This window comes from Aquarana catesbeiana, linkage group LG02 (assembly GCF_042186555.1).
Source record: "Aquarana catesbeiana isolate 2022-GZ linkage group LG02, ASM4218655v1, whole genome shotgun sequence".
NCBI lineage: Eukaryota > Metazoa > Chordata > Amphibia > Anura > Ranidae > Aquarana > Aquarana catesbeiana.
In genome coordinates, this window is record NC_133325.1 from 443,584,944 (window position 1) to 443,612,909 (window position 27,966).

Here is a 27,966-nt window from a genome sequence, read left to right on the forward strand (position 1 = left end):
GACTTGGCCTGAAGGGCGTAACGGCCAGTTCCGTAGATAGGTATTTAGATGTCCGACATGTTTCGCCAGTGATGGCTTCCTCAGGGACAGATATTTGATACCTATAGCGCTACAATTCAATCTATAGAAGAAAATTAACAATCAGGCAAAATTCTATAATCAACATTTAAACAAGATTACATGCAATATAAATGGATACTGAAATATGTTTGCGAGCCGTCAGACATGAACCAGCCGCACCCACCCAGAGTGAACCCACATAGGCCCCACGCACACAGAGGCGCCGAGCAATCCCCTCATCCCCAAACACCCACACCCAATCCCCCATATGATGGCAAATATGTACCTGTAGGTCACCAGGGACAGGCGCAGGGCACCCGCAGCAAGGCATCAAGCACAGACTACCATAGATAGCTGCAGGGGGCAGATAGAAGGACCTGACAGAAAGTATCTATAGAGAAAAAGATATTTTGTTTTTAAAATACATATATAGTGGGCCCTGGAAAAACCTATAAGGGGCCCACTGGGACTAACATAGTCTCATATATACTTACAATAATTCTATGAACAGGTAATATGCAGAACACCGATAAGCGATTAATCTCTACAACACCATAGTTGCCAACATTCTGAAAAAATTAATAGGGACACTTTTTTGTCTGTGGGTGGAGTCTTATTTTAATTAGGGGTGGGGCATTCGTTTGTAGCACAGAGAAAAATGTGGCATGCTTAGCATGTTGTGGCGAAAAATAAGCGTGGTTTAACCTAAATATTGGGCGTGGCTTAAATGGGGTGTGGTTAGAGTCTGAGATGAAAGAGGGATGGAGGGAAAAGGAAGAGAGGGATGGAGGAAGAAAGAAAGGAGAGAGAAAGAAAGTGAGAAAGGGAGAAAGAGAGAGGGAGAGAGAAAAAGAGAGAAAGGGAGAAAGAGATAGGGAGGGAAGGAGAGAGAAGGAAGGAAAGAAAGAGGGATGGAGGGACAGCAGGCCCAGATCCTACACCACAATAGCAATATGTGTATTCAAGAAAGTTTAACAATCAGCAGACAAAGATACGCCAAAAACACCACCCCCCCAGGCAAATCCCATCAAACATATACAAGAGATGATCAGAAACTGCAGACGTGATACAAGAGAGGGTCAGAGAGTGTGCGGACATGGTATGGAAGGTGGTCAGGGAGGGTGAGGACATGGTACAGAAGACGGTCAGAAAGGGTGCGGACATGGTACAGAAGACAGTCATAGAGGGTGCGGATATGGTACAAGAGATGGTCAGAGATTGTGCGGACATGATACAAGAGACGTGCTGAGAGTGTGCAGACAAGCCACAGAAGATGGTCAGAAAGTGTGCGCACATGCTACAGGAGACGGTCAGAGAGGGTGCAGACATGATACAGGGGATGGTCAGAGAGGGTGCAGACATGGTACAGGAGACGGTCGGAGAGTGTGTGGACATGGTATGGGAGACGGTCAGAGACGGTGCGGACATGATACAAGAGATGGTCAGAGAGTGTGCAGACATGACACAAGAGACAGTCAGAGAGTGTGCGGACATGCTACAGAAGACGGCCAGAGAGTGTGCAGACATGCTACAGGAGACGGTCGGAGAGGGTGCGGACATGGTGCAGGAGACGGTCAAAGAGGGTGCAGACATGGTACAGGAGACAGTCAGAGAGGGTGCAGACATGGTACAGAAGACGGTCAGAGAGGGTGCGCACATGGCACAGAAAATGGTCAGAGAGTGTGCTGACATGGTACAGGAGACAGTCAGAGAATGTACAGACATGGTACAGGATTGATGTACACCTCCAACCCCCAGCTCTGTACCACCCCAGCTCTGTACCCCCCCAACACTCAGAACTTCCAGCAGATCACCCCATGGCCACTCACCTGCAACTGTGGAACACGGATAGACCGGGAAAATCGGGACTGTTGGCAACTATGCAACACACAGAGGAATCCTTGCCTGGATGCACAGGAGCAGATGTGAGGACAGCAGGAGAGAGAGTCAGCACGTCTGGGAGGTCTCCTGATGCCGCGTACACACGAGCGGAATTTCCAACAGAAAAAGTCAGATGGGAAAAACCTTCAGAGTTTATTCTGATGGCAAAACTGGTCATGTGTACAGGGCATGAGAGTCAGTCTGGAGGGATGGTGAGTGTCAGTCTGGAGGACTGGGAGCGTCAGTCAGGAGGACTGTGAAGAAGTAGCCAGGAGGGCTAGTAAAAGGGGCTGCTGCAGCCAGGAGGGCTGGCAGGGACTGAGGTGGTGCTGGGACCAGTGACCACAGAAGGAAGTGCAGTAAATGTTTTAGTGGTGTTGATTTACATCCTACAAGTATAGGGTCTGCTCAGTTGCTACAGATTTTTACAGTGACACCACTGGTGATTTTGCAAGCAAGTGAAGTGCTGGAGGAAGGAAATGAGCTGTATAATGGCCTGTTACTGTATATACTAGGAGTTGTCCCTGAAGTTATTTTAAAGTCAAGTGGGCATCCCATAATACCCCTACTCCCCATCCAATTTTTTTTTCTCCTCAATAAAATACAAAACAAAGTGCTGGACTGTTACCTGACTCAAGTGTGCCTGTGGAAATTTGGTGTGCCTGGTTGTGCAGGGTGGGGGATCCCATTTCACCAGTGGCTCCTACGTGGAGTGCACTACACTTTATTGATGTCTAACCATGTATATTTAAGAGTGCTGCAATTGTATGTTTATATGATATGATTGACCAATGTGTTCGTTTGGTAGAGCAGCAGCAGCAAACCTTTGCCATAACACCTTGATACGTGCAGGCAATGACACATACAGAATAGGATGCCATAAACGTAGCAACAGTTTGAAGCCTTTAAAGGTGTTGTAAACCCTTGTGTTTTTTCACCTTAATGCACCCTATGCTTTAAGGTAAAAAAACTTCTGACACTGACCGGCCCCCCAGCCACCCCGTTTTACTCACCTGAGCCCATGCGTTCCCTCGGCGGAGATGCGCTCTTCCTCTCTGCCTGGGGTTCTCGGCTCTTAATTGGATAGATTGATAGCAGCGCAGCCATTGGCTCCCACTGCTGTCAATCAAATCCAATGATGCAGGCGCCCCGGGGGGCAGGGCAGAGTCCTGCATTCTGTGTCTATGCACGCAAATGCTGGACTCATGAGCGCGCCCGCAAGGTAACCCCCCAGGGAGAGTGCTTTTCCAAGGGAGTTTATACCCGTGCGAGGAGAAGCCGCGAGCGCCGCCGGGGGAACCCCAGAAGACAAGGTTCGGGGCCACTCTGTGCAAAACAAACTGCACAGTGGAGGTAAGTATGATATGTTTGTTATTTAAAAACACAAATTAAGGCAGCTCTGTACTCAATAACACAGGAGAGGGCACAAGGATAAAAATGATAGAGGCAGCAACTCCAAGTGGCAACAGTTAGGTCTGACAGCAAGGAGTTTTCAGATCCCTGTCTGAATGGGGGCTAGCAAGAGCTGCTCTGGGTAGACTTTACAGGTCTACCAGAACCAGCTCTTGAAGGAACTCTGAAAAGTTCTATGCCACATGGGGCTGTTCCTGTACCAAGGAATGCTGACGCCTTAAGAGCTCCCTTAACTGGAACTAAGGGGCCAAGTCCAATCCCTGAAAAACAGCCCCACACCATAATCCCTCCCCCCACCAGTGCACAAAGCAAGGTCCATAAAAACATGGCCCAACGTCAAATGACGGAGGAGCGTGACGGAGGAGCAGTGCATCTCTCATTCTGGGTGGACCTCATATGACTGCGCCCCAGAATGGTCGCTCTCGCGCGCCTGCGGGGGAACGCAGCACGGCCATCGTGGCCGCGCCTTGTGTTCTTAGGACACGGTGCAACCCCAATCTCTGTAAAGAACCGGCTCTTTAACCATGTGATCGGCTGTGTCCAATCACAGCCAGTCACATCTAAATGCAGAATTGCCATTAATTGTCTCTCCTCATCTCACACTGACAGAGTGTGTGGCGAGGAGTGCCAATCAGTGGTATCTCTTCGCAGGGGAGACCAGGGCAGGTAATCAGGGCACTGATGATCAGTGCCCTGATTACAGGAAAGCCCCACCAATCAGTGGCCATCAGTGCCACCAATCAGTGCCCATTAGTGATGCCAGCCGGTGCAGCCTTTCAGTGCCCATCAGTGCCTGCTCATCAGTGCTGCCCATCAAGGCCCATCAGCACCACCCATCAGTGCTGCTTATCAGTGCCCACCAGTCCTGCCCATTATTGCCCATCAGTGCCACCTATCAGTGCTCATTAGTGCGGCATATTATGGCCTCCTCATCGGTGCCACCTAATCAGTGCCCATAAGTGCCGCCTCATCAGAGCCCATAAGTCCAGCCTATCAGTGCCCATCAGTGAAGGAGAAAATTTACTTATTTACAAAATTGACCGACAGAAAAACTTTTTTTTTTTTTTTTAGGTCTTCCTTTTATTTGCAAAAAAGAAAAAACCCAGCAGTGATTAAATACCACCAAAAGCAAGCTCAATTTGTGTGTGAAGAAAATGATCAAAAATGTATTTGGGTACAGCGTTGCATGACCGCGCAATTGTCATTCAAAGTGCGACAGCGCTAAAAGCTGAAAAATGGCCTGGGCAAGAAGGGGGTGAAAGTGCCCAGTATTAAGGTGGTTAAAGAATATATTTAAACTTACCAGCTTTAATGATTTATAAATATCTTTAAAATGAAGAGGAAAATAGTGCAGAAAACACAGTATTTATAAACAATACAGAGTTCAATTCACTTGCAGAAACGTGAGGTTCAAAAAGGCTAAAGCAGGCAGTGAGGAGGAGATACAACGTCTCCTCACCATCTGTCAAATGCTTTCTGAAGAGCAATCCAAATGCAGTATGCTTTTCAGAGAGCAAAGCTAGTGTGAATGAACCCTAAAAACAACAAAATATACCATTAGAAAAGGACAAAATGCCTTTTCCATCAAAATTTAAATAGTTTTTTTGGGGTTTCTTTTGAAGAGTTTTTCTTTAATACATTATGCATGTCCATTGCTTGGATAATGCATGAGATGATAAAAAAAAACGCATTATTGTGCATAATACTAACTACTTATGTTTTAGCTTGGACTACTTATTCCTACAATGCCCAAAGCCCTGCCGTGACTGCATATAGCTGTAATATTAATACATGCTCCTCCACTCAGAAGTAGTAGTAGTAGTAGTAGGCAGGGACGTGCAGTCAGGGGAGGTAGTTGAGGCAGAACATAAAAAAATACCAAACAAAACACCATCGTGCTTCGAGGGTCGTAGCTCGGTGACCTGGGGTCACAGAGACCGCAAAGTAGCTGAAGTCCTACCCCACCACTGGTCAAAATTTGGGGCTCCTGCCACCTATAGTTCTGGAGATACGGGGCTTCTTGCGCAGCCTATCAGAAGCTACATACAGTTTAAATACAAGCTGGCACACTCTGTTTGCGGCAGACTGAGGATGAGCTCACAGTGCCTCTCACTTCTTGTCAGAAGCACTGAGCTTAATGGACAGCTTAGAGCCTTGGACCAATGGTAAAGCAACATTGGTCCCAGCTGTCCAATAAAAATGCTGCAGTGGAGGCTCTCCTCTCACTGCAGTGCCATAGAGGGGGCATATGTCTAAAAGAAAAATACTCCCTTCCAGCCCAGCCCTCTTAACTAGAAGGAAAAAGCATGGGTTTATGGGTATAAGATATACCCACAATTCCATGTTTTTCTCACACAGTTAAGAGGGAGAATGAGAATCTGCTGCTGCTGAAAAGGTACTGTTATAATCAAGCCAAATCATATATTATTATGCTATATGTTATAACATAATAATTTATTATTTATCTATTTACCGTGAAATTACTGGTTTGAAGTTATTACTTCAAACTTCAGTAATTTGTCCGTTAAGCCACCCATTTTTGAAAAGAGTACAGTTTTTGAAAATATAGTCAATTACCTTAAAAACAATATATATATATTTAGCAGACACCCTAGGGGATAAAATGGTGGTCACTGTAACATAAAAAGTTACCGTGTAACTTTTTATATTACAAGGTATTTGAGCAGCAATATTTCAAACGCGTTTTTTTTTTTTGGAAAAAAACTCATAAATAGAAAAAGATTGAATAAAACACTCAAGTTAGCCCAAATTTTTTGTATAATGTGAAAGATGATGTTACTTACGCCAAGTAAAAAGATACCTAGCATGTCACGCTTTAAAATTGCACACACTCGTGGAATGGCGCCAAACTTTGGTACTTAAAAATCTCCATAGGCGACGCTTTAAAATTTTTTACAGGTTACATGTTTAGAGTTACAGAGGAGGTCCAGTGCTAGAATTATTGTTCTCAATCTAATGTTTGCGGTGTATGTAACCTGTGTGTATCTGGCTCTGATACTAGCCAGTGCCTCACCAGACACTGACCTCACTACACATCCCTGGTAGTAGGGTAGCAGGTACTTTAAAATTCATTTTTAAATAAATATATATATATATATATATATATATATGTGTGCACACATATACATACACACACACACACATATATATATATATATACTTTAATTCATTTTTATATATATATATATATATATATATATATATATATATATATATATATATATATATATATATATATATATATATATTCCTGTTAACCCTGTTACTGATTTAGCAATAGGAAACAATAGCTCTGCAAAACATACTGATGAACCATTTCCATGTGAGTGCCTAAAGCGTCCTAACAGAACATATCCAAACTATAAATACGAAATGCAATCCTTTTAACCACACATAGGCCGCTGTGGCAAAGCAAACAGTTGCCATCTGTTACAGCATCACACCTCCTTCAGCACACAAAGGACAGCCAATGAGACATTCATTGGAGTAGGGCATTCAGACGCTAAACAACAGAGGGCTTTTTTTTAACGAACAATTCACAATACCTTAGTTCTGAATGAAAGAGCTTTTATGAAAGTGCTCTTCTTATACCCTAAAGACTGATCCTTATTGTGCCTTTAATTCCTAATCTTAAGGATGTCCATGACTTTGAAAAATGTGTACCCTTCAAACTTAATAGAGATAACTGATTCTACAGAACTGCATGGGGCATTGTATAAGACTAAACATATTTTATAGTTGTACATTATATATATAGTATATATAGTTGTACGTTGTATATTATTTAAATATATTAAAATAGCTAAACAAAGGAATACCTGCTGTGCTAGTATGTAGATCCTAGCAGAGTGCATCAGATCCTGAAGAAAAATGCAGGTTAGTGTGTTTTCCTGTATAGTCAGATGCACATTGTCCCCACAGATGTATTACAGTCTATGTCTATCATTTAAGCCAACATAGATCACCAGACAGAGAAGACCATGAAGACACAAGAATAAGTGCTGCAACACCAGAATGGGGTGCGTGCAAAATCACCAGATATTTGCTTGTGTGCTTTGGCCCTAAAAATCGGGATTAACTGTGTTAGTCTTTATCCTATTATAATCCTTACTGACGCAATAACTAATACTACTAATCAGTACTACTAGTAAAAAAAAAAAATATTTAGGAATATTTTTGCAGCAATGCCATCCAACAACTTTGATAATAAAATGTGTAAATGCTTAGCAGATTTAAATTAGTATTAAAGCGGGGGTTCCCATTTAAAAAAAAAAAATTTCAAAGTCATCAGCTACAAATACTGTAGCTGCTGACTTTTAATAATCGGACACTTACCTGTTCCAGGGTCCAGCGATGCCGGGGATCGAAGCCCAGCTCGTCCCCCCCTCCGCTCGCCGGCATTTTAACTGTGGGGGCGCCCGACGGAGGCAGGCTACAAGGGACCCCCTAGCAACAAGCATTTAGAGGTGAGTAAAAAAAAATCTCCAAATTTGTTTTTTTTAATTTTTTTTAAGCACATTACTATTTTTTTTTGGGGGGGGGGGGTGGAACTCCACTTTAAATAATAAACCCAAAACCAAAAATGTAATATATTGCAGCTTACCAGTCATTAGATGTGGTGGATGCATTTGTTTTCTGTTTTTAAGCTTTTTTTCCTCTCTGTTTTCCCTTGGTGATCTGGCCAGTAACACCCCTCATGTATTAGGAATGTCACCACTCTGGATGAAGGAGAACATGGGGCCCCTTTGGACAGCAGCTTTATCAGTCTGGGGGAGGGGAGTGTTAGATGTACTAGCAGATTTAAATACACTACTTCAGCTAACACTTTATAAGCAGTTACAGCAAACAGTTTTGTTCCTTCTTGAATAAAGGTTTTACATAAATAAAAAAAAAATTATCACTGTAATCACCCCTGTCATTGGTAAATAGTTTGTCTCATCCCTGTAAACTGATACATCTGGAAGAGAGCTTGTGCTTTTGAAAAACAACAGACTTACTGGCTGGATCACCAGATGAAAATAGAAGAAAGCGCCAACAGTTTATGCAGCACTTTACAATATAAAAAGGAGACAATACAGTTATGATAAAGTAAAATACAAGAGGATTAAGAGGGCCCTGCTCAGAAGAGCTTACAATCAAGTAGGCTTGGGGCAGGTGGTACAAAAAGTTGTAACTGTGGGGAATGAGCTGATGGAAGTGGTAGAAGATTAGTTGGAGAATTGATAGGCTTTCCTAAAGAGATGAGTTTTCAGGGATCGCCTCAAGGTAGCAAGAGTAGGGGAGAGGCTCTGGAAAAATCCTGAAGACGAGCATGGGAGAAGACGAGAGAGCTTGAGAGTAGGAGGTCTGGAGAAGAGCAGAGAGGACGATTTGGGTGATATTTGGAGACAAGATTGGTGATGCAGCTCGGGGCAGAGTTGTAAATGGCTTTGTAATCCAACTCTAGGGCTCTCAGACATCTCCACCAAGGCTTCATGAATCTCATACAGAGACAAAAGAAACACTCCTCATGGTGTAGATACCCCAAACAAATTTATTAGGTAAAAACAGTAACACTCAAATTCTTAGGATAAAAATCTTGCATATCTGTGTATAACATCCAGCATTTCTAACCAGCAAGATTTGCCTCTGTATGAGATTCCTGAAGCCTTGGTGGAGACGTCTGAGAGTCCTAGAGGTGAATTAATACTGCTGGAGCTATCACTAGATAGCTGACCACTGCGCATTTGACCTTTGTTGTGAGGGTCTATACTGGAGGGTAAGAGGCAGCGTGATTGGGTGTTGGTGATGGTATCTTCACGCTCATGATACTTAGTTATACTATAGTATCATCACCTCCTCTGGATACTTCATGTGGACTCTTGTTAATATGGACTTTTGGAATAACTTTTAGTTAATTTTAATTTAGCACTGCACTATCATTGTCTTTTATAGTTATGTTGTTGTCCAGCAATACTGTGCTAGCAGCTTCATTTTTAGGTATTGTGTAATTTGTTTTATACCTAGCGCAGCAGATTTGTGTTTGTTCATTAAATTAAAACCAGTTGTCTCATGTATACCTGCATGTCTTTGGTATGTCATAGAGCAGGGGGTCTCCAAACTTTCTAAGCAAAGGGCCAATTTACTGTCCTTCAGGCTTTAATGGGGGCCAGACTGTGGCCAGTGGGATTAGAAAATGCTCCGGCATCAGTGCCCCGACATTGGTTCTATTATGGGAATAGTGCAATAGACGCAATTTCCGGTATTACTGACGTCACTTCCAGTCTCGTACAACGCACTTCCGGTCTCGTAGAACGCACGCTGGGAACGGCGTTTTTTACATCTACAGCTCCATGTTTGTGCCCCTTTTGATCTTAATTTTTGTAAGTATCCATTCCCTTGTGCAATAAATTTTTTTTTAATGGTACTTCACTATTAGTTCCTTTATATTTTCTGGGTACCTGTCTGTTCGGCTGAGAACCTTCATAAAAGAATCTTTGATCTGATGACCTGACGTTCAATCCATCATTCCTGGACATCTCTGGATATTACTAGCAAGCCTTTAGTGACCCCTAGACTGCAAAGCTGGGGGTCATCCTGATCCGGTGAGTAGGGACACATGAGGGGGTGTTGTTATACACCTGAATGTTTCTGAAGCATTTTTGCACTTTCTTCACCTTGGATTGGAGCACTTTTAGTCACCTTATTTTGACTTTGTCGTGTTGATTATATTTAATTTATTTGGGGTTTTTTTCACCAATATTAAGTTTGCGAGTGCTATATTGATATTTTTACATTTTTTCAAGTGATCAGCACTTTGTGTATAGCAGCTGCTTTCGTTTTAATTTTAATTTTGTTTTGTACACCATTAGCGCAAGTATATATTTAGCATACATTTTCACAATAGTGCCCCGTTGATGGTGTCAGTAGGGGGAATGGTGCTCCATTAATGATGTCCGTTGGTGGAATAGTGTCCTAAGGGCAAGATAAAGGCAAGCAAAGGGCCACCTGGCCCTCAGGCCACAGTTTGGAGACCACTGTCATAGAGTAAATCAAAGACAGTGTAAAAAAAGATCAAATATTGCTTGCTTTACAAATATATTCCAAAATGGCATGGTCAGATTTGTTGGTACCCCTAGAAAAGGTTATAAATTTGATTTTAGTCACATTTCAAAATAACTGCTTTCAGAAATTAGTATTACAGGTCTGCAATATTGTAGTTGGTCAGCCTATTTAGATGGAGAAAAGTTATCACTTTGCTGTGTGATGTTATTGTGTGTAGCACACTGAACATGGATGAGAGAAAGCAAATGAGAAAGTTGTCTGCGGAGATCAGAAAAAAATGATAGACCTGCATGTCAAAGGTTAGAGCTATAGAACCATCTTATCCATGGGAGTGTAGCCAACCTTTCTGAATGTGGAAAATCAGCCAAAGTTAGAACCATTCGCACTTAGAAGAAGTGCGAATGGTAGACAAAAGCCACTGAAAACTTGCAAAGACTTACAAGCTGAACTCCAAGGTCAAGATACATCAGTGTCTCTTTGCACCATCCATCGCTTTTTTTGTCACAGTGGGCTCAAAGGAAGAAGATCCAGGATGACTCCACTGCTGAAAGAAAAACATAAGCCATACTGAAAAATAAAATAAGCCATAATGAAATATTCCAAAATGCATATTGACAATCCACAATACTTCTGGGAAAATGTCTTTTAGCCCCCCGTTCACACTGGTGCAACTTGTCCTGCAATTTGACAGGTCCAAACCGCATGACAAGTTGCAACCTATTGTCGGCAATGGAACTGTTCTAATCGGTGCACACTGATTTGAAAAAGAAGCTCCTGTACTATTTTTCCGATTTCAGGTGCAACTTGCATAGACATCTGTGCATGAAGTCGCACAGATGTCAGCCAAGTCGCATCTGAAGTCACACTGACCTGCGGCTTTGAAATCATGCGATTCTAGGTCCAATTTCAAAGTCGGATTCATGGGAGCGGGGGCTTAGATAAATGGGACAAAACTGAAGCTTTTTGGCATGTCACATCAGCTCTATGTACATAGAGGAAACAATGAAGCCTACAAAGAAAAGAACTGCACCTACTGTGAAACATGGAGGAGGCCCCATTATGCTTTGGTGCTGCTTCTGGTACAGCGTGCCTTAAATCTGTGCAGGGCACAATGAAATCTTAGGGCTGTCAAAGAATTCTGAAGCGAAACATACTGTGCAGTGTCAGAAGTTCTGTCTCATTTCCAATCTTAAGGCTGTCAAAGAATTCTGAAGTGAAACATACTGTGCAGTGTCAGAAGTTCTGTCTCATATCCAACAAGATAATGACTCAAAACACACAGTTAAAAAGCACCCAAAACTACTAAGAATAAATAATTGGACTATTCTGAAGAAACTTTCTATGAGATCTTATCTGAATTCTGTTGAACATCTATGGTTAAAGCAAATTGTGGTAAGTGCTGCGCTTCACAGTGGTATACATATACCCATAGAGGCGAATATGTGCAAACAATAACATAAAAATAAAAAATTCCAACACATATATAAAATCCACCAAATAAGGCAGTCCAAACACTGCATTTCTTTGCCTGCTTCCTAGATCTCTTTGACCCCCATTACAGAATAGTCAAAATAAGCCTCCAATATAGCCCAGCTCTCTTTACAGGGCAGCCCAAACTCTCCACTCCTGGTCAGATCCACAAGTCACCCTTCGGTTCAGGAGCATACCATGATAAAAGAAAAGCAGGGGAACCGCATAGTGTAAAACTGCTAAAAAGTGCTTCCCATTTATTAATAGTATATATATATATATATATATATATATATATATATATATATATATATATATATATATATATATAGTGATCACATCTTCAATAAAAACAAATACATACGCTTGTTGTGGCCAGTCCTGAGAGAGAGGCGGGACACTTCCGGAATCCAAGAGCATGATGACGTCACAAACAAAGGCTCCGCTCTATGTGTTTCACCACAAATGGCACCATTAGGGGCATTTTATATATATTTTGGACTTTACTTTCATTTAATTTTTTTTATTAGCACTTCTATGGGTCTGGTATAAGTATACTAATGTGAAGCACAGCACTTTCTACAGTTTGCATTAACCAATTTATATCTGTTGGTGTGCTTGCAGCTATTTTGCATTTGCACCTTCAGGGCAGTCACATTTCTTGCTATTTACCGAACATGCATGGAAAGACCTGAAACACACACTTTGGAGAAGGCACCTTCAAACTGGGAACCATTCAGGCAGTTTGCCCAAGAACAGTGGGCCAAACTACTTATTGGCAGGTGTAGAAGTCTCACTGAGCAGTACAGAATCTGCTTGCTTGCCTCTAAAGGTTTTTGCAACAATATATTAGCTTAAGCGTCCTATCATTTTTTGTCCATGCCATTTTGATTTAATTTTTTTATACTATTCTGTGGCATCAAAAGCAAAGTTTGATTTTGTTTAAACGCTTGCCGACCACCTAACATACATGTGCGGTGGCAAAGTGGCCTCCCTGCACTGGATCACGTACATAGTATGTGATCCTCGTGGACAGGCAGGGGGCGTGCACGCACGTCAGCCCAGGTGTGCTGTGATTTGTCACAGCACAAGCCAATCAGCGGGTCTCAGCCAATGATTGGCCGCTGGCACCCACTGATCGGCTCAGTGATTCACAGAACACAGCTCTGTTATTGTAAATAATACTGACGGGGGATCTTGCTGTTTTTTTCCGCCTGCCAAGCAAAAAAGGGGGAAAAAATTACAAGATCCTTACTGAAAGCAGTATATATCACACACGTTACGCATAGTTAGGTACACATTTAACCCTTTGATTGCCCTAGATGTTAACCTCTTCGTACCCAGTGCCATTAGTGACAGTACATATTATTAGCACTGATCACTGTATTAATGTCACTGGGGATGTCAGTGGCAATTAATCAGTTCCCTCCAAAGTCAGTTAGTGTCAGATTTCCCGCTGCACTAGCGCAGTCCAGTTATAAGTCGCTGATAACCGCAATTAGTAGTATAAAAATAAAAAATTCCAGTATATATCCAATAGTTTGTAGATGTTATAACTGTCAGACAAACCAATTGATATACACTTATTGGAAATTTCTTTTTTTTTACCAAAGACAGGTGGCAGAATAAATTTTGCCCAAAATGTATGAAGAAATGTGATTTTTAAATGTTTTTATTGGATATGTTTTAAAGAAGAAATTAAAAATATTGTTTTTCTTTTTTTTTCAAAATTATCAGCCTTTTTTCTATTATATCTCAAAAAATAAAAAATCCAGTGGTGCTCAAATACAGGCAAAGTAAAGCTCTATTTGTGTGAAAAAAACTAAATTATAGAAATTTTGTTTGTGTACAGTGTTTTGTGACCGTGCAATTGTCAGTTAAAGTAGTGCAGTGCCGAATAGAAAAAAATGGCCTGGTCAAGAAAGGGGTCAAATCCTCCGGAGGCCAAGTGATTAATATGGAATAAACAATGTTGGATGACAAGTACTATTGTCAGCTTCAAGTTATTTCTGAAAAAATTGTATTTTGTTTTTTTTTTATGAAAGGGTACCAACAAATGTCTCCACATCTGTATACATATTGTATATTTGCATATTGACAATCAAAAAAGGATTTTTAACAAGCAGCTGCCACACGAATACAGCTTCTGCAAAATATTTCTAGAAAATGATACATTTCTAGCATTTTAGAAAGAGCAGCTGGTATATTTCGGGAGGTATAAGTGCATGGGGGCAGCTGGTATGTGTGTAACAAAAGGGATACTATGCAAATTCATGCCCAGCAGAGATTGGGCTCGAGATTTTTCATCAGCGCTTAGACAAAGAAGGGTTTGTTTCTGCACAGTGCAACCTGTTGTCACATGTTCAGAACAAGAGCATCACTAAAGTATGGACACAAAGGCCAGTCTGTGATCTGATTCTTCCTCTGGAGGGCACATCAAGGTCACATGATGCAGAGAGGCAGTCGAAGGAAGCTGCAAACTGGGAAATCCAGTCAGCAGTTCTGTATTGTGTGCTCTCCATTCATTTCAGTCATCTTCCCTGTCATGTATGTCACCTTCCGCTAGTAAACAAGAACTCGATAACAGACTAATTCGATTAGGCAGCATTGATAGACGCTGAAAGGCAAATAGCAAGGAATTTCTGATTTCTGTCACTCATCACCCTGTGTCACTGCTGTCACGGAGCACACTACATACATAAGCCCCCCTTCTCCGCACTTTAGAGTTATTCAGCTTGGTTCCCTAATTATGTCTGATTACGCTCAACATGTAGAATCCCATTTTTTTTCTAATTGTCCCCATTCCCACCTGTACACTCAGTTGTCCTATGCGCAAAAAAGTACAAGAATGTATGTGCAAGTGTTTTTGCTCTATAGATGTTTGTGTACAATTTTGCACCTGAATAACTCCTCTCCTCCTGTAGAACTGCTCTCTTCCCCTTGCTCAGTCCGGGAAACAAAGGCCTGAAGCTTCATATACATTCAAAAATACCAGCAGAAAGCTTGTAAAATGCCTGTTAAAAAAAAAAAAACACAGAAAGTGTTATTAAACCCTGGACCCTGCATTCACTATATCTGGTCTCCCACAGTACACAAAACATGGAAATGCAATTATTTTAGTAAATATAAACTGCTAAATACCTTTTCTTATCAGTAGTATATAGCAGTCTAGTGATTTCTTTCAGTTCCTGGTGAAGCTAATAGGAGAAGTTTTCATACCGCACTGAGGTGACCCATGAAGCTGCAGGGCTCCTGAACCTCTGTCTGGACATGTTGGGACAATGCTGATGGCCCTGTGCTGATCACATGCACTCTTCCAAGAAAAAATAAAACCTCTCTAGCAATACACACCAAACTGAGCATGTGCAACCTGACCCCAAAAGCTCTGTCTTATCCACACTTGTCCAGGGGGACAGTGCAGGGAGGGAAGGACCTGTGCATACAGGATCAAACAGCTTTTTTTACACAATACAGAGGAAGAACTCCTTAGGTTTCATAGTGAGTATAACAAGCACGCTTTACTGCATATACAGACAGATTTTACTGTTGTATGTTTAGCAACACTTTAAAGTGTTACTAAACCCAGGACCCTGTATTCACTATATCTGGCCTCCCACAGTACACAGAACATTGAAATGCAATTATTTTAGTAAATATAAACTGATAAATACCTTTTCTCATTAGCAGTATAGAGCAGTCCTATGACTTTCTATCAGTGTCTGGTTAAAGCTTGTAGGAGGAGTTTTCATTCTACTCTGACTGTCCTATGAGTCTGTAGGACGCCTGACTCTCAATCTGGACAGTTCTGATTGGCCATGTGCTGATCACATGCACTCTCCCAAGAAAAAAAAACTCTCTAGCAATACACACCAAACTGAGCATGTGCAGAGTGACTCCAAAGGCTCTGTCTTATCAGGAGATAGATTGAGGACTGTGGAAGAAGGGGAGGATCAGCGAAGACAGGATCAAACAGCCTTTTTACACAATGCAGAGGATTAACCCCTTAGGTTCCACAGTGAGAATAACGAGCATGCTTTACTGTATTTACAGACTGACTTTACTGTTGACACTTTAAGATCACTAGGAATAGGTGTGGGAATGCAGGTTAAAGTTTTAAATCTGATCTCCATCAGATATAAAGGACATAGGCAAACCTTTTTTTTTTTGATTGTAGTGTAGCGCTGCTCTCATAGGAGCCGAAGGAATTACTTGTCCAGGTCTTCCCAACCTCAGCCCCGCAGGCAAGCATACAACAAGCTCATTCACTCTTTTGTCCAAAAAGGCCTCTAGAGGACGTTGTTTTTTTGTTTCTATTTTTGAAGAACTTGGATAAGGATGAAGGAAGTGGTGGGATACTCCAATAATCAAAATGATGTACACTGAGGACCTAATATTCCCTTCTGCTTTACAGTAAGTAGTAGTAGAACAGTTAGAGCAAAGTCCCTTCTCTTTAGTGGACAAAATCTGGACAGAGCTCTCCAGGACACCAGCCAGTGTCCCCTTTAACAGACTCACAGCTGACTATACTAGACACCAGAAAGGTAGCTAGAGCACAAGGTCCCCAAGATCCAGCAATGTCTCTACTCACAAGGCCCCAGGACAGAAGGATGCCTCCTTCCAATCTTCCAAGCCATGCCCTCCAGTGATACCAGACTGGAGGCCAAACAGGTGGAGAGAGGAAATCCCTCCAAAGTGAGGGAATCCCTGGTAGTCACCAGAACTATTCCCCAATTGGAAGATTTCCCTTCTATTCCTTCTCTGGGGACAACCCAAAATTCGGGATTTTCAGGACAAATAGAAAAGGTGTTCCCCCTACTGGGGGCACAGACAGCAATAAAGACCCGACAGGTGTTCTAATCCCTCTCCACTCTATCCAAAACTAAGAAAAAAAAAACGGGTTTCCTTTAGATATACTTTAATGCAGCTCTGTAATCATTAATACATAATTAAATGTATTTTTTCAAAATGTATTCATTTTTTTTCCTGTATAGCAACTGAGCCTGAGAGGAAGAAGCAGCACGTGTCAGTCAGTTTATGAGATGACAAAGAGCATGCTGATAGAAGGAGAGATCAGAGTGACAAAGAGATGACACGTCACTGATACTGTTTAGGCGGGGTTGCTATTAAATTAAACTCACCTATCCATCAAAATGCATGTGCCTCCACTGTGGGGACACTTATAAGTTAGTGCTAGGTACCACAGATACCAGGGTGCCTTGATGAGGCTCTGTGGCTTACGGATGCATTTGCACATGTGTGCAGACTAAACCTCTGCTTTTAACGCATACTGTTAGACCGGTTTACTTGGTTGTCTGTGGGCTGGTCAGTAAGTTAAGCTTGTTTTTTTCCTTGGATTTATCATTGGCCTTGTTTATAATTGCTATAAAATTTATTTACCAAGTGATATTTGCCTTGGTCAATTGTTAGGAGGTCAATTGATTTTGCCCTAATTCTGGAATTGCTGCACTTCTCTCTTCTGTCGCTAGATGGCCGGGTATCTGGTGACATTAGATAAGACAAGGGCATTGCAATGACAGATTAGGAATGAATGGAGTGTCTCAGCCAATGGGCAGGGATTTTATTGGGTCCCTTGGCCTACTGGGAGAGCCTATTTGTTTGGGTGGAGTCAGGTGATCGGGGTTCTGTGCCACCTGAACGGCTTTCTGGGTGGATGTGTGTTGTATTGCCCCGGGCTGCTATGCCAGAAACCTAAGGCATATCCTGGGGGCATCTGGCTGCTAGGCTAGCTGGGAGCCTATCCAGAAGTAGTGCAGGGTTGGGACTGTGGTCTTGTAGTCCAACCAGAAGTAACGGTTTCGCCAGCCGGGGAACCAGTCGTGGTCGGAGGTAGAAGGGAAGCTGTTGCCACATAGGGACCATCCACCTTAGTACCGGAGATCATTGTGAGTAAGCTAAGTCCAGTACCAGAGCAGACTTTTCGCCAGCCGGGGATAGTGAAGAAGTGGGAAAGCATCAGCAAGTGCCAAGTTAGGGACCCAGCAGGACAGCAGAGGTGATGCTTGTGGAGTGCCAAGCCAGGACCTAACGTGTCAGCAGGGGTGAAGCTTGAGGAGTATCTGTGAGTGCCAAGCCAGGGACCCAGCAGTGGGAGTGACACTTGAGGAAGATACTGAGTGCTACAGTGAAAGAGCTCAGGGGATCCAGCGGCTAGTGGATCTGAAGTCTAGTGAGAGAGACTGGGAGCTCATTGAGTGAAGACCCACAGTGAGTTAGTGTGGGGTAAAGAGAGCTGTTCCTGTTGCAGATAGTTGAATACTTTTACCATTAGTAACTGCTACAAGATTGTTGCCATAGGCCTTCACCTGTATAGCTGTCTACCTATAGAAGTCTCGGAGTCTGCCAATCAACATTGCATCTACCTAAGGGTGTCCTGGCCCTAACCTTGTCTCCCACAGTTCTGTTTAAGTGACAATAAATCTCTTTGCATTCAAAAAAGTGTCTGGCACCCACCTGTTCATCTTGCATTACAACCATTATGCCTTTTAACCCACTCTACACTGAAGGATGTCAGCTGTCCCTAACTCAGGAGGTCACCATTAGGCCTCAGGGGCTCCGGGACTTTGCTACATATCTTTTGTTGATTTTTAGATTTAGATTGTTATTTTTGGCTGGAAATCTACTTCAAAGTACAATTTTGGCAAAATAAACAAGAATAGTGCAATGAGACCAGGCAGTACTGTCAGACCGGAAGGGATATAACTAAGAAAAAGAAGAAAGGGGAAAACTGTAATACTGTAGACTAGGGTACTTATGACTTTCAGAAATCCACAAGCTTCTAGCCAATCAAGTCAGATTTCTAACAAAGTCAGTTTCAATGAAGCAATGTGACCACAGAAGATCAATTTCTGCCAAACACTCATACACATCCTAATACCCAACTCGATTCATCAGAATTTTCTTCATCATTGGCAATCAGGCCAAAACCCTCAGCTTCAGGGAACTGCACTGTAGATTCTTATTGTCAGTAAAAAGGTGTCAGCTCAGCTGTCGGCTAATTGCCAGCTCCTATCTCTCCACAGTGACTCACCTGTTGATAATATCCTGCTCATCAGTCCTGCCTACTTAAAGCGGAGTTCCACCCAAAAATGCAACTTCCGATTTAATGGAGGTGACCCCCTGACATGCTACATTTGGCACTTCATTTTTTGGGAGGGGGAGCGGATACCCTCTTTTTAGAGGGTCCCAGCTCCCACTTCCTCCCGGTGCACCGTGGGACTGGATGGGAGATCATCTCTCCCCCCTCCCTCTCGGCAATCATCTGGGAGACGTCACAGGTCCCAGATGATTGCCCGGCCAGTCAAGGCGTGCGGCACGGCTCACGGATGCGCAGTGGGTGCCCGGTTGTGAAGCCATAGCCGGGCACCCACAGTTCCAATGCTGGTGCCGCAGAGAGGAGGGGGAGACGAGCGGGGCTTCGTTCCCCCGCATCGCTGGACCCTGGGACAGGTAAGTGTCCAATTATTAAAAGTCAGCAGCTGCAGTATTTGTAGCTGCTGACTTATTTTTTTATTTTTTAAGCAGAACTCCGCTTTAAGCCGTCCAGTCCAGGTGATCTCTGCCTTCGCCTTGGTCAACATCACAGAGACTATCTCCTGTGTTCCTGTTAAAGAGTAGCTTGGCTGACATTCCTTCTGGCTCCAGATCCTGCTTGCTGTTCCACTACGCAGTTCCCTGGCTTCCTGACTTTCTGGCTTGTCTGAATATCCGTTCCAGTTACTGAACTTTGGCTATGTTTTGACTATGTTTGTTCTATTTACTTTTATTATTAAACAAGTGTGATTTAACTGTACTTATGTCTCGGTCTGATTCATGATTTCTGACAGTAGGCGAAGGCCAAGAATTCAGAAGATGCAGTCAATCCACTTGTTGGTAATATTTTCTCCATATTGGATGAGTAGGATCACTGCATGGATCAGTTTGCCATGGCGTTACAAACACTCCTGAGTTGCACGGCTCACCTGGAATCTCCCACTGTGGCTGCACTGGTACAACCTGTGTTTCAGGCCATCCCTGCTGCTGCTCCAGTCTCTGTGCAGGTACCCGCCTCGAGTATCATCTCTATAAGAGGTATGTCTGGTTCCACTCTGATTCCCCAGCAATTGGTGGAGGGACCTGTTGTCTTGAGTTAACCTGAGTTTGTGGCTTCTTTTAAAAGGATATTTGATGTTCCCGCACGCTCCGCTTCTGCTGCCAAGTGCCTCATGTCCATCAAACAGAGTACTGAAGAACTGTTGCCAATTACGCCATTAAATTCCGTACTCTGGCAGCAGAGGTTGCTTGGAACAATGAGGCCTTCATGGCTGCTTTTTCTCATGGTCTCTCGGATACTATCAAGGATGAGATAGCAGCCCGGGATATACCCACTGAGCTGGAGACGTTGATCACGTTTGCCATCCTCATTGACTCCAGACTCAGAGAAAGACTCTCTTTTAAGGAGCGCTTGCGGAAGCCTCCTGTACATTTGTCTCTGAGCTTTACAGTCCCACTCTTGCCTCCCTCAACTCCCATGCCTCCTGGTACCGAGTTGGTCTGTGAAGAGGAATTCATGCACTTAGGCTTCATGCGTCTCTCTGCGGATAAGAGAAGGGAGAGATTGTGCCTTCATTGTGGCCACGCAGGTCCCTTTTTGAAGTCTTGTCCTACCCATCCATGGTGGCGTTGTTTTGTCCCCAGTTTTTCAGAAGGATAAGCCCCTGGTTTCGGTTACCCTTTCTTGGGCTGAGTCCTCCGTCGAGATATAGGCTCTAATCAACTCTGGGGATGCAAGCCTGTTCATTGATGCTGCCTTTGTATCCAAGCACTCAATTCCACTGACACTCCACTTGCCATTGAGGCTCTTGACAGGAGACCTCTACAGCCTGCCCATGTGACTCATGACACTGTTCCGTTGTCCATGGCCGTAGGGGCTCTTCACCATGAGATAATCCAATTCCAAGTTATTTCCTCACCTAAGTTTCCTGCTGGTTATTGGTTATCCTTGGTTACAGAGGCACAACCCCTCTTTTGACTGGCTCCATGCTGAGGTTCTCTCCTGGTCGCTACAATGCAGTAAGACATGCTTCCAGAAGGTAGCCAAGGTATTATGCACCTCTTCACTCTCCTAAGGTCATGGAGGAGTATGTTGCAGATGCACTTTCTCGAGGTTTCATCTGCAAATCCTCATCTCCTGCTGGTGCTGGTTTCTTCTTTGTGAAGAAGAAGAGTGGTGAACTGAGATCTAGTATTGATTATAAGGGTCTCAATCGTTTCACGATTAAGAATGCCTATCCAATTCCATTGATTGCGGAGTCAAGGGAGCAACGGTTTTCACGAAGCTTGATTTGAGAGGGGTATACAATCTCATGGGGATTAAGGAGGGCGACAAGTGGAAAACTGCGTTTAATACCAGAACGAGCCATTATGAGTACCTTGTAATGCCCTTTGGCCTTTGTAATGCCCCGGCAGTTTTCCAGGAATTTATTAATGATGTCCTCCAAGATTTGTTACAGTTATGTGTGGTGGTTTATCTTGACGATATCTTCATATTTTCCAAGCCCCTGGAGAGCCACCACACAGATGTCGTATGTTTCAGAAACTAAGAGAGAACAATCTCCAATTTAAATTGGAGAAGTGCGAATTCCATCGTGAACAGGTTAAATTCCTGGGTTATGTAATTTCCACTGCTGGTTTTTCGATGGACCCAGAGAAACTTTCAGCAGTCCTACAGTGACCCTGACCCGTGGGTTTACATCCTCTGCAGCGTTTTCTTGGCTTTGCCAACTATTATCGGAAGTTTATTCGTAGCTTCTCGTCTCTGGTCAAGCCCCTGACTGATATGACCAGAAAGGACAGTAACCCACAGAGTTGTTCTCTGGAGTCCATTAAGGCCTTTGAGAGTCTCAAGGCTGCCTTTGTTTCTGCTCCTGTGTTGGCACATCATGATCCTACGTTAACTTTTATCCTTGTGGTTAATGCTTCTGAGACTAGAGTTGGTGCCCTTCTGTCTCAACGTCCTACCTCTGAGAGCGCTATGCATCCTTGTGGCTACTTTTCCAAGAAATTGTCACCTGCGGAGTGCAATTATGAGATTGTTGACAGAGAGCTGTTAGTGATCATTTTAGCCTTCAAAGAATGGAGACATCTCCTTGAAGGTACCACAGAAAAAATATAAAAACACTCGCAATTAATTAAAGATAAAATTTAAGAAAAAGCCAGGCTGCTGTCTCCACTGTGTGTCTAGCTTTGTCTTTGAACTCAGAGGCTTGACTGCCATTAGGAACTTGCCACACCATGTACCCCGCATAGTGGACGGCCTTTTGGATAGGTTTATACAAGCCTTGCCCGGGACTTTTTCTTAAATTTTATCTTTAATTAATTGCAAGTGTTTTTATATTTTTTGCTGGTGTTTTTTAATAAATTTACAATAATTTACTACACCATGGGTGTCCACATCTCTTTCCTTCTATGAGGAACTAACTACAGACTATACTACAATCTACCTGAAAACAGAAGTTTATCCTTGGTATTGCAATAACTATGGTGGAGTGACTGCAGTGGTTGCACCTATATGCGTACTGCCCCTTTGGGGGTGAGTGGATTTGGTGAGTGGGGACCCTTGAGGGGGAGCACAGAGTCACCAGAGGATATTGCGAGCACCCAAGTCACCATTTGTTTTATGTCACATTGTTTGAAGAAAACTGTATACACAGTATATGGACTATTTTTTGCACGTTTATATATGAACTTTTTTTTAATATACCGCCACGGAAGTATAGTCACGGAACCATAGTGTGTCCGCTTAATGCGGTCCTATTCCCCCCTTTTTTGTTATTTTCTGTTATTTTTTGTTATTTTAATATTATTTTTATATCCGGATACACATTAGGTGTCACCTTCATGAATGTGGCACATAACTTGAATGTTTTTTTCTCTTTTATGGTTGTATCAAGATTCATATCCTGGTTATTAGTACCAGGAAACCACCAGAGAACCTGTAGCACGTTACTGCTTAGTGGGTTCTATATGTTTCCTTGATACTATCTTTAAGATAGAAGTGTCACAGATAATGTATAGTTTTCACTTTTATTATATATATTTTTTTTTTCTTTTGATTTGTGCACTAGGAGGTTGAACACTATTGGAAGGTCACATATACACATACCCCATAGGGCATGGACTGCTATTATACATCAAATAATTAACTGGAATCTACTATATGTAATTTTGTAGTAATGGTGGCTTAACTAAGTTTGCATTAACACTTATTGACAGACCACGGACACATCAGCACTTGATTTATTGAGGTGGGATTATATATAATAGGGACGGGTGTGGTACATCTTATCGTGGTGTAGCATCCTTTCCCGTACCCTCTGGTCTTTGTTCACGTTACAACTTAATTTATTAATAGGTTGCGCCAATCACGCCAATTCACTATATTTCTCATACCTGGAGATCCCTTAGGGGAGCTCTATTAGGGGAGGCTGCAGACCTATTAGGTATCCTAAGCGCAGTCATATATTATCTGTGTATGCCACAGTCCATTGTTGACTCCCGTAGGTTCCGTGGGCACATACAGTACCTGGTACATTGGAAAGGGTACGGTCCTGAGGAACGCTCTTGGGTCTCCTTGGACGTACATGCCCCTGTCCTTCTCCGTGAATTCCATAAATGTTTTCCCTTCAAGCCTGGGGGTTCTCCAAGGGGGAGGGGTCATTGTGGAGGGGGTACTGTCAGGGCTGGGCTCAGCCCTTCCTTCTCTGAGCTGGCCGCTCAGCTGTCGGCTAATTGCCAGCTCCTATCTCTCCACAGTGACTCACCTGTTGATAATATCCTACTCGTCAGTCCTGCCTACTTAAGCCGTCCAGCCCAGATGATCTCTGCCTTCGCCTTGGTCAACATCACAGAGACTATCTGCTGCGTTCCTGTTAAAGACTTGCTTGGCTGACATTCCTTCTGGCTCCAGATTCTGCTTGCTGTTCCACTACGTTGTTCTCTGGCTTCCTGACTTTCTGGCTTGTCTGACTATCCATTCCAGTTACCAAACTTTGACTATGTTTTGACTATGTTTGTTCTATTTACTTTTATTATTAAACAAGTGTGATTTAACTGTACTCCTGTCTCGGTCTCATTCATGGTTACTGACAAAAGGTTCTGCTACAGCTCGCAATAAAACACAACAAATGTACAGCAAGTGCACCTGTCTTGTTATGATAAGTGTACTATAATATTTCCCTTGATTGTGGTTGTACTTTAACTGACCACACATTATACAATTCAAACAGTTTATTTCAAATTGAAAATATCTTTCCATGATAAACAGAGTGGTAATACAAGTTCCAAAGAAGGCCTGGCTAGTGGTAAGGGGCCTGAGCCCATGGGGAAGGGGTGGCTGGCAGATACTTTCTCTGGAGAAAAGAGAGAAATAATTTCATGTACATGTATCAAATAAAATGTTGCCTGAAGGAAATATCTCACAGGTTTCAATAATTATGGGTGAATTATCCAAAGAAAGCATGATAAGGTTTTTACCACATATGGATGTATATCATCATATTTTAAACATAAAGTTGGCTTATCGTCTATTGTAACAAGTATGTATCCAATACCCGTGTATAAAATGTATTAGTTCCTCTGGTTGTGAACCACATGCTGTAGAACAGATGTAACAAATCAAGAGTTATCCACAATGGCTTCACTGTATACCAGGTTTTGTAATTGGTGTGTTGCTGTTTTCTGGTGTCCATTTAGTTGACTTTAGTGATTTGTGTTACCATTAGTGCGCTTCTTCTCCTTCCATGCACACGGGCACCGATTGGATGCGTACAATTCTTTAAATGGCTTTATGAGTACATATGCATACACATGTTTACATGCATTAAGATGCATGCAAAATGATATGCTGTATGCATCTAAATACAACATTTTAGTGCCCATGTGAATGACCACCATCTGCTTAACAAAGGCTGCTAAGATATATTTTCTTCATGTTTCTAGTTTCTCTCTTTGCCACAGCACAGCACCAAGTTCTTGTTTTAACCAATGAATAAGCCCATATCCTTTACAGGTTTACTTATTATATATCCCTTTCCAGTAGATAGACATGTACCCGATGCATTTGTGATAATGAAGACTAAACTAAAGAGCCAAACCGCAGTAATAGAAGCAGAAACAACCAAAACACCAACAGGAGTGCCAAAAGATCATAGACCGGCAGTCTTTGTGTACACACAATGAAATCACCTTTACCCATGGAATTAGTGATAAAAGAAAATAATCAGTCACAAGATACTATCACATTCTGACCTTGGAACTGTGCTAGTCATTACACTTATTGTTTACTGTACTCTACTGTCTGAGCTGCAAAAGTAGAAGAGTTTGTAATCATTTATTGGAAATATTCATGTTCATACATTGTTCCATGAGATTTTTATGTATTTTTTTTTTTTTTTTTTGCTGCTAGATCCTCACATATGCTACTGATCAGTAGAGACGAGGTTTGGATTCATGCCAACCATTTTTTTTTTTTTGGCGAATCTACCAGATTTTGATTTGCATATGCTTGCAAATTTAACTTTGCTAGTTTTAATCTTTTAAAAACCATAATATACCACATGGCTTTTGAATCATGGTCAGCGGGCTTAGAAGGGCTCATCATAGGGGGAATTGTATAGGCCAGACCCCTCAGTATAAAGGGGGTGAGGGTCTCACAATAACCCTATTTTCAGTATTTGGTGGAACATTTAGAGAGAAGATAGGGGGAGCTGACAATATGTTTAGGGGGAGCTTAGGGAAAACCTTACTTAAAGTAAAACTAAAGGCAAAACTTTCTATCATTTTGGTTAAAGTAAGGAAGGCTTATAACCCATCAGTTTTTTGCAATTTATGCTTCATTGGGGAGATGTCTCTTTATTTCCTGCACCACAGCTAAAACAGCAAGTGAGAGGAAACCCCTCCAAATTGAGGCTGTCTCCAGGGTCACAAGAACTACTGGAAGATTTACCCTCTATTTCTATTCCGATGACAGCTAAAAATGTGGGACTTTCTTTCTCCTTCATTATTGGTGATAAAGGTAAATAGGACAAATAGAGGTGAATTTCCCTCATGCCGTGTACACACGACCGGTTTTATAACCGAAAACTCCGATGGTTTCTCCAGTGGAACTCCGACGGAATTCCATTCAAGCGGTCTTGCCTACACGCGGTCAACCCAAAGTCCGACAAAAGTCCGACCATCCAGAACGTGGTGATGTACAACACTTGTGACGGGACTAGAAAAAGGAAGTTCAATAGCCAGTAGCCAATAGCTTCCGTCTCGTACTTGCTTCATAGCATGCGTCGTTTTTGGTCCGTCGGAACAGCATACAAGCGATCGGTTTTCCAAATAGGAATTGGTTCCGTCGGAAATATTTAGAACATCTTCCATTTCTAGGTCAGTCAGAATTTTCAAAAAAAAAAAGTCCGACGAGGCCTACACATGATCGGAATAGACAATGAAAAGCTTCCGTCGGACTATTTCTGTTGGACATTCCGCTCATGTGTACAGGGCATAAGAGACACACAGCAACACAAACTTGTCAGGCATTCTAATCCATTTCCACTCTACCTAAAACAAAACAAAAAAAAAATGTTTTCCTTTTGTTATTAGCTACATTGTAACTGTGGTATTCTATGCTGTGATTGCAGTTGTGGGCTAAAATGTCTTGTGTGTTCCTCTGTGTTCACAGATTTATTTACATATCCCCATGTTCTGACTACTGTTGCTTTAACAAGTGTCATTGCTTTCTAGCTGTTGCTTCCCCCTTTGCAGCTTTTTGGGGGGTTGTTTTATTAGGAACTTTTTTTTTATTTTTCTTTATGCTTTGTGGTTTTATTTTTTTTTTTGGGGGGGGGGGGGGGCAGAGCTGTTAGCATGCTGTTATGCAGACATAGGTGCAACAACCATTTCCATATATTAAACTGTAATTAGTAGTTACGCTAGTAGGTAGTAATGATGTTTAATGCTCATTTCATGGAATGCTCTTTCAAGTAGAACTACAAGGTTATGATGTAATTTCCTGTTCTTTTCCAATAAAAAAAGATTAGCCATGCATCCAGCAAAATCTTAACTGGAGCATACTATATATATCTAAAGCAGCTTTTCAACAGAAGCAGACCTTTCTTTCTGCAGTCATGTAAATATTAAAGCCTCTTTTTTTCTGTTTTATGGGAGTACATTGTTTTGTTTTAGTTTGTGTTGCAGGGGCTTTTCTAAGCTTTTTTTCAATAGATAGATAGATAGATAGATAGATAGATAGATAGATAGATAGATAGATAGATAGATACAGTAGATAGATAGATTCGGCCATTCATTATGTCTTAAGACAGTATCTTTCCATGGAGGTGATGTTAGTTTAAGAACCTAATTTATCATCTAATAATAATGTTAGTGTTGCCTTTAGTGTGCATGTCGTCATACTATGAAAACAAATTCAAGGTGTGTTCATCATCAATGTGATTCCAGGGTTAAATCATATATTTCAATGACATAATCATTCCTGTTTACAAAGTAGACTCACCTTTGTTCTGGTTTTACAGGATACAAATAGCAATGGAGGAGAAACACCAGCACTATTTTGACGTGAAACACTGTGGAGCTGAGTTTGAGTCATAGAAATAATAGGCAATGAAGAGAAAGAAAAGCTGGTGAAACTGTGGGAGGAATAAGAATTTACATTCAGTTCGTTTGCATCTCTTTTGTTTTACACACGTGAGAAGTCTTTAACTATATGTAATGCTTATGTAAAAGGAAGCTCTATGTTGTATCCACACTGAGCTCCTGCAACATGACCCTCAGTGGTAAACAGCACAAAAGGTGCTGGTGTCAACCGAAGGGAGAGACACAATAGGAGGTTGCTTTTTACAGCAGAAACCAAAATCCTGGGATCCCTCAAGACCAGGCCTTGTTTTGGTGCCAGGTTCCAGGACCTGGCACTATGTTGTCACTGTCGAGTAGAGCAATCTTCCCAATGGCCACCAATGCCTGAACAGTCTTCCTCCCACTGACCACCAATGCTAGGACATTTTTTTACCTTTCACT

At 42.2% G+C, this 27,966-nt stretch overlaps 1 long non-coding RNA gene across 1 annotated transcript; it reads right to left on the reverse strand.

Annotated features, from left to right (window-relative positions):
• Nucleotides 1-346: 346 nt before the first annotated feature.
• On the reverse strand, nt 347-27,554 carry LOC141129953 (uncharacterized). Its single transcript, XR_012241920.1, has 3 exons — nt 27,446-27,554; nt 10,860-10,963; nt 347-451 (listed from the first exon to the last, which is right to left on the reverse strand). It is a non-coding gene; the product is annotated as an uncharacterized lncRNA (long non-coding RNA).
• Between the last annotated feature and the right edge of the window lie 412 nt (nt 27,555-27,966).